Raw genomic sequence first — 14,748 nt, 5'->3', positions numbered from 1 at the left:
TGACAAACAAAACATGTTCGATGAAAACTGAACAAGTATACGACGCATTAAATTATGAATACGGATGGGCAGCGTCGAAGCATTCACCAAAGTTTCGTTATCTACTGATTGACTTTGAGGCGTGAACGATCTAGAAGTGAAGAGATACCTACAATTACGCGGCAGTAGCCGTTGGGTGCTTCACAGAGAATAAAATCTTTTCAAACCGTCCACAGAATATCTCTTGTGTAATCCTAATATTGGAATTTACCAAATACATTACTATTTACAATATCATTCACTGTAACAAAATATCAAAAAAACCGCAGATATTAGAATTCCCAAAAGATCCTTAGTCCTCTACACAGATGCTTTGCTAGCATCAATCCTTTTCTAAAGAATATATTCAAACGCCTTAATGAAATCACACTCAAATGCATAAAACTAGAAGAAAATTGGAGATCCCACGATAGAAATGGCACTCGAATGCATACGGGCAGAAAATGACGCACACACCATAAACGCTGATCAGACGCATGGGAATCAGAAGACGAAAAATAGAGGGGTGATGTCAACCACTATCATTACGGCATAACTTCATGCACCAAGCAGCACCTCCATTGGTTTTCCCCACAAGAAAACTCGAACAAATAAGACAAGAAAAAACATAGTAAAGTTAAAAAAAATTAGGTGTTCAGCAAGATGGTAGCATTTTCACTGATGCTCTTGACATGAAATGATGCACGTAATAAAATACGACAGATTATACACGGCTAATGATGACATTGCTAAATGAATTTCATAACGATAGTGACAAAATTTTCAATAATTTCATTATTGTGAGGAGATCAACCGGACAGCCAGAGTACATTAATCTAAGAGCTAGGCAACGATGTAAGTTATGACCTCATATTTATCCCATGATTTACAGCCAATGTCCTCATTTAGTAAGACGTCTATGGACAATGATGAAATGCAGAAAATATACACCAGCGATGCATTTTCGAAACCATGCACAAAAATTACAGATGAAGGGACCCTTGGTAGAAATATCAGATTAGGGGCACTTATTTTTATGGCATGCTCAAGGCACGGCATGCCTTTCCAAATACAGTCAATTCGACCGCTTCCCATTCCAAATGGGGTAAGCACTTTTAAAGAGATACTGAGGAAACCTGTAAATTTTACGCACGACTGACTCCCAGTCGCAGATGGAAATATATTCTCATTGTTCGGAAAAGGAATCTGACAAGTGACAGCCTAATTTATTCCACAATAAATCTGAGATATCCCCAAGATTGGGCAAGTAAGACTTGAAGTTTGAAAAAGTAAATTTGGTGGCTAAATCAGAACATATTCTAAATATACGAAACATATGTTTACATAGACACCCATTGCAACGACTCTTCACTTGGAAAGGTGGTAAATATCAGTTTATGTTTGTAAGAAGAAAAGCATGGTATGTTTAAATTTCGATGGGAAAGGGTTTATACTTGAAAAATAATATAAACAATTAAACCACACCTTTCACAGTGATTCCCCAAGTTTAAGGACACGCAATGCGATTTTCTGCATTTTTGTGCAATAAACATGTGGTCGCAACTCCTTAGTTACTGAGCAATGACAACGCAAACATTTTGCTAGATGCACTTGGCAGTTACCATGAAAACGCTGAACAACGTAATGTGCAGTGATGGAAGGGATCTGAGACTTGTGCTGATTGAGCTAGAGATTTGTTTTAATCGTTTTAAGCTATCCAGAAGGAGAATGGTAGCCTATTTTTACAAAGGACTTCGAATAATTTTGTGCATTTCAACTTTCAAAGGCGTATTTTTTACGATAAAAGCTACATTTACCGAGAAAATATAAAAACTTTCATAGCTAATTTCTAGGAAATTTTACTTAATGTATTGTAGATGACATAATTTCTCTACCATTACTTACACGGATGATATGGAAATTTAAGTGGTGCTGTGACCGTTACGCAGTATTCCTCGGATAGTGAGAGAATTGTAAGTTTCCCCAGGTACCGATGCGATTAGCTAAAAAAAAATGGAAGCTTAATACTGAGGTAGGGAACTGAAAATGAATGAATTCACCGCAATGCTCAGGTTTCATTCACAATATGGGCGTCAATCACACTATGGAAACGAGATGTTTGAGCTAGTATAAAAAGGACACCGTAGTACTTATATGGTGCCCTTCCAAGTTGGAATAAATTTCACTACTTTCAAACGAGTCACGGGGCAGCTACCAACGGGAGGCCTCTTAGCATTCAAAATGAGTCAAACGGAGTATATATATAAATGGAAAAGCTTTTCCCAGAAGTGGGTGTCTCCCTGTAAGTAAATTAGGTTCATCCTCTATTATCGACGAAGTTTCCAATTATTACCCACAGGAAAACTGAATCATCGCAAATAAGAAAAAAATTGGGTGAAAGGAAAATCCACTCCTCCCCCTAATTCCCTCGGTTCCTTTAGCTGAGCCATATTGCAGCAGGAGCAATCTTGTTTCCGGATGTACGAATTCTGCACTCAGATTTGACCCTGGGACTCTAAGACACATGGCCTTACGCTGTAACCAAGAGGCCACGACAGTCACCCATTTAACGGATAATAATTCCGAATCTCGAAAGGGATTGCCGTCAGCTATTACTGAATAAGCAATGTTACATGGGCTCATAACCAAAAGCACACGAGGATAATGATTTGGTTAATGACACTTTAGCGGGAATCTCTAGCATTCTCGTCCCAAATGAAATCACGCGTCGATGCCCTTCAATTCCGCTCATTTAATTGAGAAGATAAGATATTGTTAAAACCGAGACGCAGACACTAGATTTGCACTGAATTCGCAAAAAATGCCAAATTTACGATGAAAACAAACTTATCTCTAAGCTTATATTCTCTTCAGATTACTTTGTGTGAGATAAGCCATCGAAACGGAAGATAGAAGGAACGATACAAAACTTATAAGTGCACTAAAGTCACCACAGCACGAGGCTTCACAGCGCGTTTTGCGGGTTTTAAGAGAGGCAGACGGGAGATTCATTATTGCAGTTCTGAAATAAATTATGCAATCATCAGATAAAATAGAGACTGATATCCTTCTATATAAAAGAAAACATAAGTGAAGATTTCTATCGGGGATTAAAGAGATGAAAGCTCTCACATCCTTGGTATCAGAAAATGAATTCCTTGTCGAAATTGTAGAGGACGCATCCCTCCCACTCGACCGGTCGTATTTCGTCTTTCTTCGCGACGCATAACTCGCTTAAGACTAATGCTAACATCAATGCATCACTGCACCAGTCTTTGTCCACGCACCACTGAATTTCTTGCTGGAATAAATCTTCTTTTCAAAAAGATTTACACGTTTATTCCTCGTAGAAAGGGGGTGAATACGATTCTTGAACTCTTATGCAAAATATGGTCGCTCTTTTTCTGAAGGTTTGGAAATTCAGAACAAGAACATTTCGATCTCAAAAATAGGTGCGCGGCCTTACATTGAGCGAGAAGCATTTGAAAACTCGGTGTAGACAAGAGGTTAACAAACACTTTCCTCGCCAAAAAATTTACGTTGGTTAAGCATCACGAGCGAGGAATGTGAGACTTAAGATAAAATTGGGTGGTGAAAAACTTGAGCAGGTTGAGCAATTCAACTATTTAGGCAGTACCTTAGAGGAAAACGGATACAGTAGTAAGGACATCAGGAAGAGAATAGCATTAGCGAAGGAGGCGTTCATGAGCAGGAAGGAGCTTCTGAGAGGATCGTTGTGTAAGAGTTTAAAGAAAAGGTTAGTGAAGAGTTTGATTTGGAGTGTAGCTCTCTACGGTGGGGAAACGTGGACATTGAGGAAAGAAGACGAGAGAAGATTGGAGGCATTCGAGATGTGGGTATGGAGAAGAATGGAGAGGGTGAAATGGACGGAGGGGAAAAGGAACGACGAAGTGCTGGATATGGTTGGCAAGGAGAGGCAGCTTTTAGATGAGATACGGAGGAGACAGAAGGTACGGATGGAGCGAGTACTTGGCGGGGAGGGGATGTTGAAAATGGTGTTAGAGGGTAGAATGTTAGGGAAACGAGGGAGGGGAAGGAAAAGAATAGGATTTTTAGATAGATTGAAAGAGAGTAGGCCTTACAGTGAATTAAAGAAGGCAGTGCTGGAAGGAAAGGGTGGCTCCCAGTTCACTTCTTGAATACTCCATGGAAACCTACCTTAATCGGTAGAATACTATCATAATATTAATAATAATAGGTAATCATGTTGTTTTCAATTGATTGCAGGTAAATTGAAGTTCTTTCAGGTACGTTTAATCTTTGAAAAAATATTTATTTCGTTTAAAATTTGACAGGCATCTTACTGGTATCGGCTATGAGCGGAAGTAACAGTAAATGCCCTTTTTGACAATTTACTGGAACGTATAGAAACCCAGTGAATGTCCCGATTTTCTGGGGGTTAAGTGTTATCCTTCACAATTGGACTTATTGATCTTAATTGTGAATTGTTGCCCTTTCTATGGCATGTAAGAAGCAGTTCAACAGAAAAGGCTTCACGTAAGATTTCGATGCACCGAAAAAGAATTGTAAAATACAGGGGCAGCAATAAGGGCATAATGCAGTAAATCGTCATCATCACAAGTCAACAATCCTAAGATTGGTTTGACGCAGCTCTACATTCCACTCACCAATACGCTAGCCTTTTCATAGCGACGTATTTCTTCTCTTTCACAACCTGTCCCACGCAACTCATTCGGGACCGTCCTTTGCCTCTACTCCCTTCCACTTGTCCTACGATTTTTAATAGGCCATCATGCCTCACAATGTGGCAAACTAAGTTGTTCCACCTACGCCTTAAGGTTTTAAGAAGATTTATTCAGGATATATGTGGAGCGTGTAGCCTAGTGGGAAGAGCACTCGAATTCTGCTCGAAGGGTACAGGACTCAAATCCTAAGTAAACCTTTCGGACACCCCCAGATAAATCCTGAAAGTGCGAGGTGCCCCAGGGAGAGGAAATGGCCCTCCTACCCCGAATATGTAATATTCTACGTCTATGAAAATTACTGTGGTGAGTTTCAGGGCCGGATCCAGGACTTTTCTGGAACGAGGGCCTGATAGGCAAACAATCTTCTCATAATTGAGATTAAAAACAAGATATAACTATTAATTTACGAAATATTCTCTTTATTTAATATCAAAGTTAATAATATGAAATTAAATGATTGAGACTCCGTAATACACAAAACAAAACAAACGTAAATATTACCGTATTAAAAATGTTGTCTATTATTTAAGCATCTGGTCGGGGTGGGGGCACGTGCCCCATAGATCCGCTTATGACGAGTTTTACCCTCACCTATCCGAACCAACCTTACGGTTGAATCACTGAATAAGTGAGAGGAGTGAAGACTCTATCACTCATTCAGTGATTTAACCCCTTAAGTTGGTTTGGATCGGTGAGCTCACCACAATCATTCACAATAGGGTGATTTCCTATAATTTTTTTATCGCCTAAATCGAAAGATCATTACTCCTGGAGTACGTATTTCACGCTTTTAGATTTTTAAATGACGCTACCTATTTTTCGCGATTAAATGAAAAGTGAAAAATTTCAAGCGCGCGAAAACGCGACGCGTAAGTAGGAATGATGGGAAAAAGTCCGTGCGGCGCATTTCTGGTTCCCCCTCCCGCCTTGTGAGGTGACCTTGATCGAGGCTCTGAGCGCTGATAGGACGCAGGATGCTAGCGGGTAGCTGAGTACCTTGCTGGCTGGTAGCGCTTGGCTTAAAAAAGGTTTATTAATACCTTATCAAACGAAGAAAACTTTCCGACCTTAGCCAGTTTTAATAAGTGATTATTAAGACATGTTTCCCTGAGCTCTGTGCCTCATGCATGCATTGGTAACCTCAGACGATGTATAACTCCTATCCTCTCGTGTAGAAACTAGGTCCCTGTGACGTCACGTGGAGTGGAATCGCATGGGCGCTAATCTGGCCTTTTTCAAATGAGGATAAAATTTGACCCTTGCCATTCGTCTAAACCGGTATTTCAAAAACCAAATAATTTGTGTGTTATGAATACACTAATGGTGGGTAACGAATCGCAATCAATGCCTTTCGTTTTCTTTGATGAAGGAAACTACCCTATTACGTAGAAATATCTTCACAAATAAAATAACATAGTTAAAATGCATTTATTTATCTCTCAGAACATGTAGTAGACTTAAATCCAACTTGTATAATCCGTCATATCACTATTTAAATGAAGTACGTAAATTTGAAAACTTTCCTTTAATACTTAAAAAAAGGTAACTGTACAAAGGGTGACATTATGGATAAAAAATTTCATATAAAAATAAGAGTATGCTGTACAATAATCTATAAGTCGTCATTCATAAAAACAAAAGACAGATCGCATTACAAAATGACATTTTGTCAACGCATGAGGGCTCAGGGGAGCCCTTCGAGGATACAACACACCGGGGCCGGGAACCAAGGCAGTGGCTTATACGCCTAGACACCCGGGGAGGGGTAGGACAGGAAGGGAAAAAGGAAAGAGGCGCCGCCGCTATAGGAGCCCGTCGACGCCTCTTGGAAAGGAAAGGTTCGGAAGGGACGGGACGAGCGAAGACACCTCAACGCTATAGAAGCAAAGAGGGCCCTACTATTAGCGACACCAAGCATAAGCAATTTATGTGCCAGCGATTTTAGTGGGTTTTCCTATGAGGAAGAAAAATCCATCGATCAAATCGCTAGATTGACATTTTGTCAATTTGAATACGGCGAAGTGAAAGAAGGTCATAATAGAAAGGTTATTCGGAAATTTCACCGGGTCAGGTTCCTTAACTCCATCTCAGCCAACGTTTCGATGAACGAGTTGTCCATCGTCATTATGCCATGATGATGATGGACAACTAGTACATCGAAACGTCGGCCGAGATGGAGTTGGAGAACCTGACCCGGTGGAATGCCCGAATAACCTTCCACGATTCGATACGCCTGGAAAGCCTAAGATCATTCTTCAAGGACATAACATGTGGAAATAAATTTTTAAATGGAAACAAGAACTATAAACCTCCAAATGAATTCGTAAAATGATTCATTCATTCAAATGGCTAAAAGACTTCATATCAACGCGACGCCTGCCGCGGAATAACAGTTCAAATACAGTTCCTCATGGGCATTGACGCCGCAGAGCATTTCAAGCCAGAATGGAGAAATAAATACTTTGGACTAGTGTGTGGAACTACAGTCCATCATTTATTTTCCACGCGTCCAGAGGAGGAGCCAGCCACGCTCGGGAGTGGCACGTGTGTCCCAAACGAATGGAAGTTATCTAACGTGTGCGCTACTCTTTATGTTAGTCCTCCGCCCCCTGAATGACACAGTACGCGAGCGCAAAGAGTAAAATATTTTATACCATTTGTTAAAATAAAATTATTAAACAATAAAGAATTCTATCATTATCTTTTGCGAAGACATTTTTATAAGCAATCTTGTACAAAATTCAACGGACATTTTCCATGGGCATTGATTGATTCCCTTGCCTACCAAACTGCTGGTGTCCAAAAATTACAAAGAAACGCCGATTAGAGCTCACAATGGTTTGTTGACTATTACCTTTCTCACAATACTCTTCTACATTCAAGAGGGATAAAATGTATTCAATATTACGGAGCCTTTAAAAGACGATGCTAAGAAGCCCATCCAGCGCTGTCCATTATACACTCAACAGACGCATCCAGCTTGGTGCCATAGAACAGGGGTCTTGAGCCTTCCCACGCCTGAGGAGCGGACTTGCAAATTTCATAGCTTATTGGCACGCATAAAAAATATTTTCACAAGATACCTTCATATATACATAATTAACTTTGTAAGTTTACGTAATATTCGCACTCACCATAAGCATTTGCACGGCAATAAAAATGAATTTCAGTGATACAGTTCATTCTATCATTTCGATCACACTGTCCATTAAAATGGACATGATATTTACGGGTTGCTAACCTCCCAATGTGTGTTGCCATCCATAATTATGGACATATACTAAAAAATTTGTACGTGAAAAATAGCCGAATATTTTTGCAAGTGTTAATTATAACCAGCATTTACGTTAAAAAAAAACAAACATATTCATCAAAATGGATAAAAAATACCTGGCTGGAAAAGTTAAAATAAGTCAAAATAATTATTAAAAACTAATATCCCAATTCGACCCCACGGTCACGAGTAACCGGCTCCAACCCTATAATGTTCATTCCAATACCATTCCCTTCGAATTGCAGCGAATCGGCACGTAAGCTCTTCTAACGGAGGTACCACTAAATTCATTTCTTTGTTTTTCCCTATATTAACAAAACATTCGCGTAGAAATCACATTGACAGCTACCAAAGAAATTACAGCCTATTTGACGCCAGGCCCTGCGGCCTGAAAACGACCTCAGAACCGGACAAAGACAATTTAGGAAACGGGAGAAAGCTGAGAAAAATCTTGATGAGGCGTAATTGCTCACGAACGGTTCTAAGACGACGACACCACCGCGAGCACAACACCTCAGCGTTCTCCGAACGAAGAAGTGAAGGAAGAATAAGAGGAATTCCACGCGTCAATCATGCTTTCGCATTAAGACTCCAACGAGGCACGAACGCCACTTGCTACTTGGACTTCTACGAGACGAAGAAAAGAAAACTGACGGCGGAGTGGCCTAAAGAATGAAAAAGGAAAATGAAGAGAGAGACGTGGAATGAGAACAAGGGAAAGAAAGGAGGAAAGGCGGGGGGAGCAACCCTCAATGGGACAAACGGGAGGAAACACAAAAGGAGGGACACAAAACGTAACCACGGCGACGGGACTGAATGGAACATCAACGCAGCGAGTAGCGAAGGCAATACACACACGCGCGAGCTGCACGCGGAATTCCTAAGAAGACATCATCGGCTTCTACGTTTCAATGGTGCCTCTTTAGCTCCCATTCCACCTCGATACGGACAAGAGAGAAGAAAGACAAGGGGGCAACGAACGGAAGGCAGTGTAATCAGTCCAGCGCACTCCGCGACGCGTCGCTGCCAAATCGAATTAAGACATCGTTCAGATGTCCCAGGACCGTCGTAGAAAAGGAGAGAATTTTCATTACTCTCCGCAGACACGTAACCAGGGGGCTTCAGCGACCCACACCCCCCCATTCTTTTTTCCCTGTGGTTACAACCTGCCATACATCCCCTTAAGAGACAACTAGCCCACTGACACTTTCTCTTTAACTTTCCCTTGCCATTAATATTGACAGCCCTTATTATGGCTTATTTTTCCGTAAAATTCGGATCGCTCTACCTAATAGGGTGGTTTCCTTCATCAAAGAAAACGAAAGGCATTGATTGCGATTCGTTACCCACCATTACTGTATTCATAATATACAAATTATTTGGTTTTAGAAATACCGGGTTAGACGAATGGCAATGGTCCATTTTTATCCTCATTTGAAAAGGGCCAGATTGGCGCCCATGCGATGCCACTCCACGTGACGTCACAGGGACCTAGTTTCTATACGAGAAGATAGGAGTTATACGTCGTCTGAGGTTACCATTGCATGCATGAGGCGCAGAACTCAGGGAAACATGTCTTAACAATCACTTATCAAAACTGGCTAAGGTCGGAAAGTTTTCCTCGTTTGATAAGTTATTAATAATCCTTAATTAAGCCAAGCGCTACCAGCCAGCAGGGTACTAGGCTAGCCGCTAGCAGCCTGCGTCGTATCAGCGCTAAGCCTCGCCTCAAGGTCACCTCGCAGGGCGGGAGGGGGAACCAGAAATACGTCACGCGGAGATAATTCCCGACATTCATACTTAAGCGTCGCGTTTTCGCGCGCTTGAAAATTTTCACTTTTCATTTAATCGCGAAAAATAGATATCGTCATTTAAAAATCTAAAAGCGTGAAATACGTATTCCAGGAGTAATAATCTTTCGATTTAGGCAATAAAAAAATAACAGGAAACCACCCTATTGTGATGCGAGTGACGACTTCAGTAAACCCAATTAAATTCGCGGTGGGTACGAACAAATACAGAGACCGACTACAGAATCCTAGATCGCAATATTCGTGTAACTGACACTACCGCTCCAGCATCCCTCAATCTTTTAGCCACACGACGCTTCTCTCCAGGAAGAGAAGGTAATGAACGGTCTCAAATGTATAGGGTATGGAGTGTGAACTGAATCCCGAAAGAGAAGAATGTCAGGCAGGTGGAGAAACGAATTGTCTGTCATTGTTCACCACGCATGTGCCCTAATCATTGCACTTGCTCCTATCGAGAGGTGAGACACAGGGATGTTATAGAGACAGGGGTTCGGATAGGTGTGGTGGCTACATTGCTGGCACCCCTACCCGCAGGCCCGGATTCAAAACCCGATGGAGGCGGAGATTTTTCAGAGATCGAAGGCGCGCGGGTAAGCCCTCCATCGATTCCCCACACTCAGATACTATACCCATGACTCCATCCTTTCCTCCACCCTGATCTCCGCAGTGTCTTACCCGATTCCATTTTCCTGGATGGAATCTCCAGCGGTCCCCTCCAGACTAACGAAATTCTCCCTCTTTTCCGTTTTCATGTCCCTTCTCGCCCCATACCATACGTAATATTCTCTCTGCTTCTCATTCCCTGATTCCGTATTTCCATCACCCAATGCTCCCTTCTCTACAGAATCCCTTCCTTGTTTAACTCCAGAGGTTCAAAATACCCTTCTCTAGACCTCTTTTCCTCAACCACAAATCTCCCTAAAATGCCACCTGGACACTTCACCACTATCTAATCCATAATCCCCCTTCTTATGTTTAAACATTTTGTTTCTTGATTTTTGCTTATTTTTTATTTACTGCATAATATTTCAGCTTTTATTAATTTATTGACATCAGCCAATGTAAAGGCCTTTGTGCCGTTTTTGATGGCGACGTTAATAAATAAATATATGATCGTCCCATCCCAGCTCTTTGGAGAGCACCAAGGACAGAGACTATGAGGGTTCTAGGTGAACCCTCTTAAGGATACAACGCACCGGGAACCAAGCCCGTGGCTTATACGCCCGATCACCCGGGGAGGGGCTGGAGAGGTAGGAAAAAGGAAAGAGGCGCTGCCGCGGTAGCACCAAGGACAGCACTCCATCCGTCGGATGAGATGTTAAGTCGCGCTCCTCTTGAAATCATTCGTTCGGAGGAGGCTATTATTTATGATTCTGACGCCGGCTTTATCTCCACCCTCCTTTCCCATACACTTCCCCAAGGTAAAAATCACCTCGGTTCTCGGTCGCCTCATCCAAATACCATACAGAGTGAATACAACTGTCAATAATTTCCGCTTCACAACAATAAGAATGACCCGTAACCTAAACTAGGGGCGAATGAGTCAATGTGAACTCAAAAACAGGGATTACTCCTTTTCAGGGTTATATCCAGTAAATTTTTTCAGGGAAGTTCATTCGAACAGGACTGAATTTTGTGGGTGGTGGGGGCACACAGAAAGGAATATGTCAGCCAAAATTTATCCAGGGTTTTAACCCGTTAATTCTTCACCCTGGCTACGACTTGTACTTGTGAGGGTTTTTATGTGAGTTGAGTTATTATGAGGGTTATGAGGGAATGAGAGTTATTATGAGGGTTTTAACCCGTCAATCATTCACCCTGAAGACGATGGCAGACTTCACCCTCGAAACGTCGGTGTTGAAAAACCCTTGTACCCGGCTGGAAAACCGAGAACTCTTCCTCCAATGTAATGGAGTCTTTCGACCTCGCGGGGTAATATTCCCTACAAGAGACCGGATCTACCAATCATGGACTTTTTCATCCAGCATCCAAAGGACTTGGATTATGGAAAGGATTTAGGGATTGGGGGTGACGCCGTGATAGACAAAACAAATTATTCGGGATAAGATAGGCTGAGGAAGGGCCAACCCCGCGCCTTCATTGAGGCGTCGCGAGCTGTGGCTAGCGAAACCTGAAAGCTTATGTTTTGAGAGAAATTGAACCAGCTTCATTGTGAATCTTTCGAACATTTATGGGGGTTGAATATATAAAATCCCCCTATCTCGGTCGCTACGTCCTTCACTGATACAAAATCCTACCATGAGTTCAAAGCCTTAAAAATATTACTCACATATTTCAAGAATTACACCTTTAAAGAAAAAATAGAATTTCGTCGGTAAATCACAGTCTATGCCAGGGACGGGTTTAGGGGGACACAGGAGTCATGACCCAAATTATCCCTCCCTCCCACATTGTAGGCATTAAAAAAATAATTGCCATTACTTGACTAGTCTTTGTATTCTTGCAAAGAAGTAATAGGAGTGTATATGCAAATGCATAGCTACAGTCCCAAACGTGAGAGAAGTTTGAGAGGTATTATTCGTAGAGCGTAACACTCCATTCAATAAATTTTAGACGGGGGAACGCCCCTCTCTCCTGGGGGTATTCCATGCACCCCGAACCCAGGTATCACCCTCCACCCAAATTTGATGCTGTATCTGCCCCTGAGTCTATTTACTATGGTATACACAAAAAAGAACGCCTACCCTCAAATGTAATTAAAAAAGTCCAAAGCAGGCGAACGCAGTCTGAGACACCATCGTTCACATGACAACCCAAGTTTATTCGTTTCACCCTACGTGAGCAGTGCATCCGTTTTCCGGAGGTAATACTAGCTGTGAATGGAAATAGAGTTAATAGCCAAAAGCCAGCGAATGTGCACTCTAATTCATTTCTAAAAAATACGGCAGAATGAGTAATTACATTCCTTTCTCACCGTTGGCACTGCAGGAGCCGGTAGAGTGAAATAACGACTCTCGCCAGCTAGCAAATGTTACAGTCACGGTTTCCGTAAGTGTCAGTTGAGATATTTATCGTGGGAGTTTGCCGAGTCAAATTTCTGCCGCCGTAATTTAGCTGTCACTTCGGAGTAGTTATTTTGTGAACTAGTAAGGCTTTTTAGCATCTCACGCTCACGAAAAGCTACCGGTTCAATATGAAATGAAAACATTCATAACTAAGAATTTTGAGTGGTCGTATTTATAGCGTAAATTAGACGTAATCCATATCCACAATTTTTACATACGTGTAGAAGAGCCAAGGAAAATTTTAGAGCACATATGCCAACCTTATGAACGCGAGGAAACTGTCGTGAAACATGAACCAGTAGCATTTTTGGATGTCTTCCGTTCATTTAAGCTAACAGGTGTAAGCGCAGCCGTCAAAATCGACAACGGTTGAGAACATCCGCAGAGTTGCACAATGCACCGCCATCATTCATTGCTATTATAATGTGGATGGTGTGTGAAAAAATATACGATACACGAACACACCATTTACACGTATAAATGAATAAAATATCTTACCTTAAAAACTGAAGGCAGGAGATGTGAATGATTAAGGGCTTTGATCAGTTAGCTGTTAGAAAGAATGCAACCGTGTTACGCAGGAGTCACGACCTCCAAAAGTTTCCTTAGGAGATGAAGCAATATGAAAATTTACCGAAATTATTCCTCAACAAAGACACTGAATACCAAAGGATGTACAGAATATTACCCCACACATGGATTTAAAAAAACTAGTCTTCCAATCGCAATTCGGTGGAGTAGTGGAGGTAAAACAAATCCTCTTTCAGAAATCATCCACGATCATTACTACAGCAGCATCCTTAAAAAACAATGACATGTTTAACTACGAAGTCATCCAAATGTCACGCAACAGCAAAATTCACTTGGATGTTCGTTGTCGATTACGACCATGTATTGGATCGATACTATCGACCGAGAGATTTTCGCTGATGTTCTCATAAACTCAAAGCGAAGAACTCATGACGCAGCGACTGACCGGTCGGTAAGTGTGGAAAAAATTTGATAACATGCCAAAAATAAATATTTATTTTTTTTCCCTGTATATTTACGTATTTAAAGACGCTAACATGAAAAATTCAGCTTTTGGAAAAAAAGTTGGGGAAGTGACCCTGCGGACACCGCGAAATTCAAGCTGTGAGAGATAAGTTTTAATTTGTATGCGACTAGCAACGGAAACTTTTGTTGCAATGAACTGCCAAGGAAAATTAAAGAACAAAGTTTAGGTATAAAATTTTAGGAAATACGACTCAAATTTAAAGCTCACCATGAATAACTTTTCATTTGATTTTATTACTGAGAGTTTAGCTTAGGATATTAGATTTGTAATTCACTCCAGGTAAACTATCACCAATCACTTCTTGCCCCCCATAAAATCCAATTTCATAAATATACCATAAATAAAGGTTGAGGGTACTGGTTTTCCCTTCTGAAGAGATCTTGGGAGGGTTCTAAAAATATATAGTCCGGGTTTAACACGAAACACCAAGTCATTCGTATGAACGCAAAAGTTGTGGCACATGCAAAAGAGATAGAAAGGCAAGCACAGCGTCCCTAGATCATTTGAGTAACATAGAGGAAGCATCCTAACTGCGGCAATTATGCAATCTCAGATGGTGAGGGAGTCAAGAGATTACTGCATTTTCAATAATCCTCCATTCCTCACCTCCGCTTCACCTGGCCACTACAGTAATGTGACATGCTCTTCCCTCCACATACATAGCAAAGTAGTTCCTTTGGATACTCACTCCATTTGGACATTTCATTCCTCCATGCCCTTGCATACTGCACCAAATTGTTTCTCATGACAAATCATATTTTTATCAAAATTATATTTGACGTTAATTATGAAGACAGCTGCATAGGCCATGTTGTTCAATCTTCAAACACAGCAA

Source organism: Ischnura elegans, chromosome 4 (genome assembly GCF_921293095.1).
Source record: "Ischnura elegans chromosome 4, ioIscEleg1.1, whole genome shotgun sequence".
Lineage (NCBI taxonomy): Eukaryota > Metazoa > Arthropoda > Insecta > Odonata > Coenagrionidae > Ischnura > Ischnura elegans.
This window is presented reverse-complemented; position numbering follows the sequence as displayed.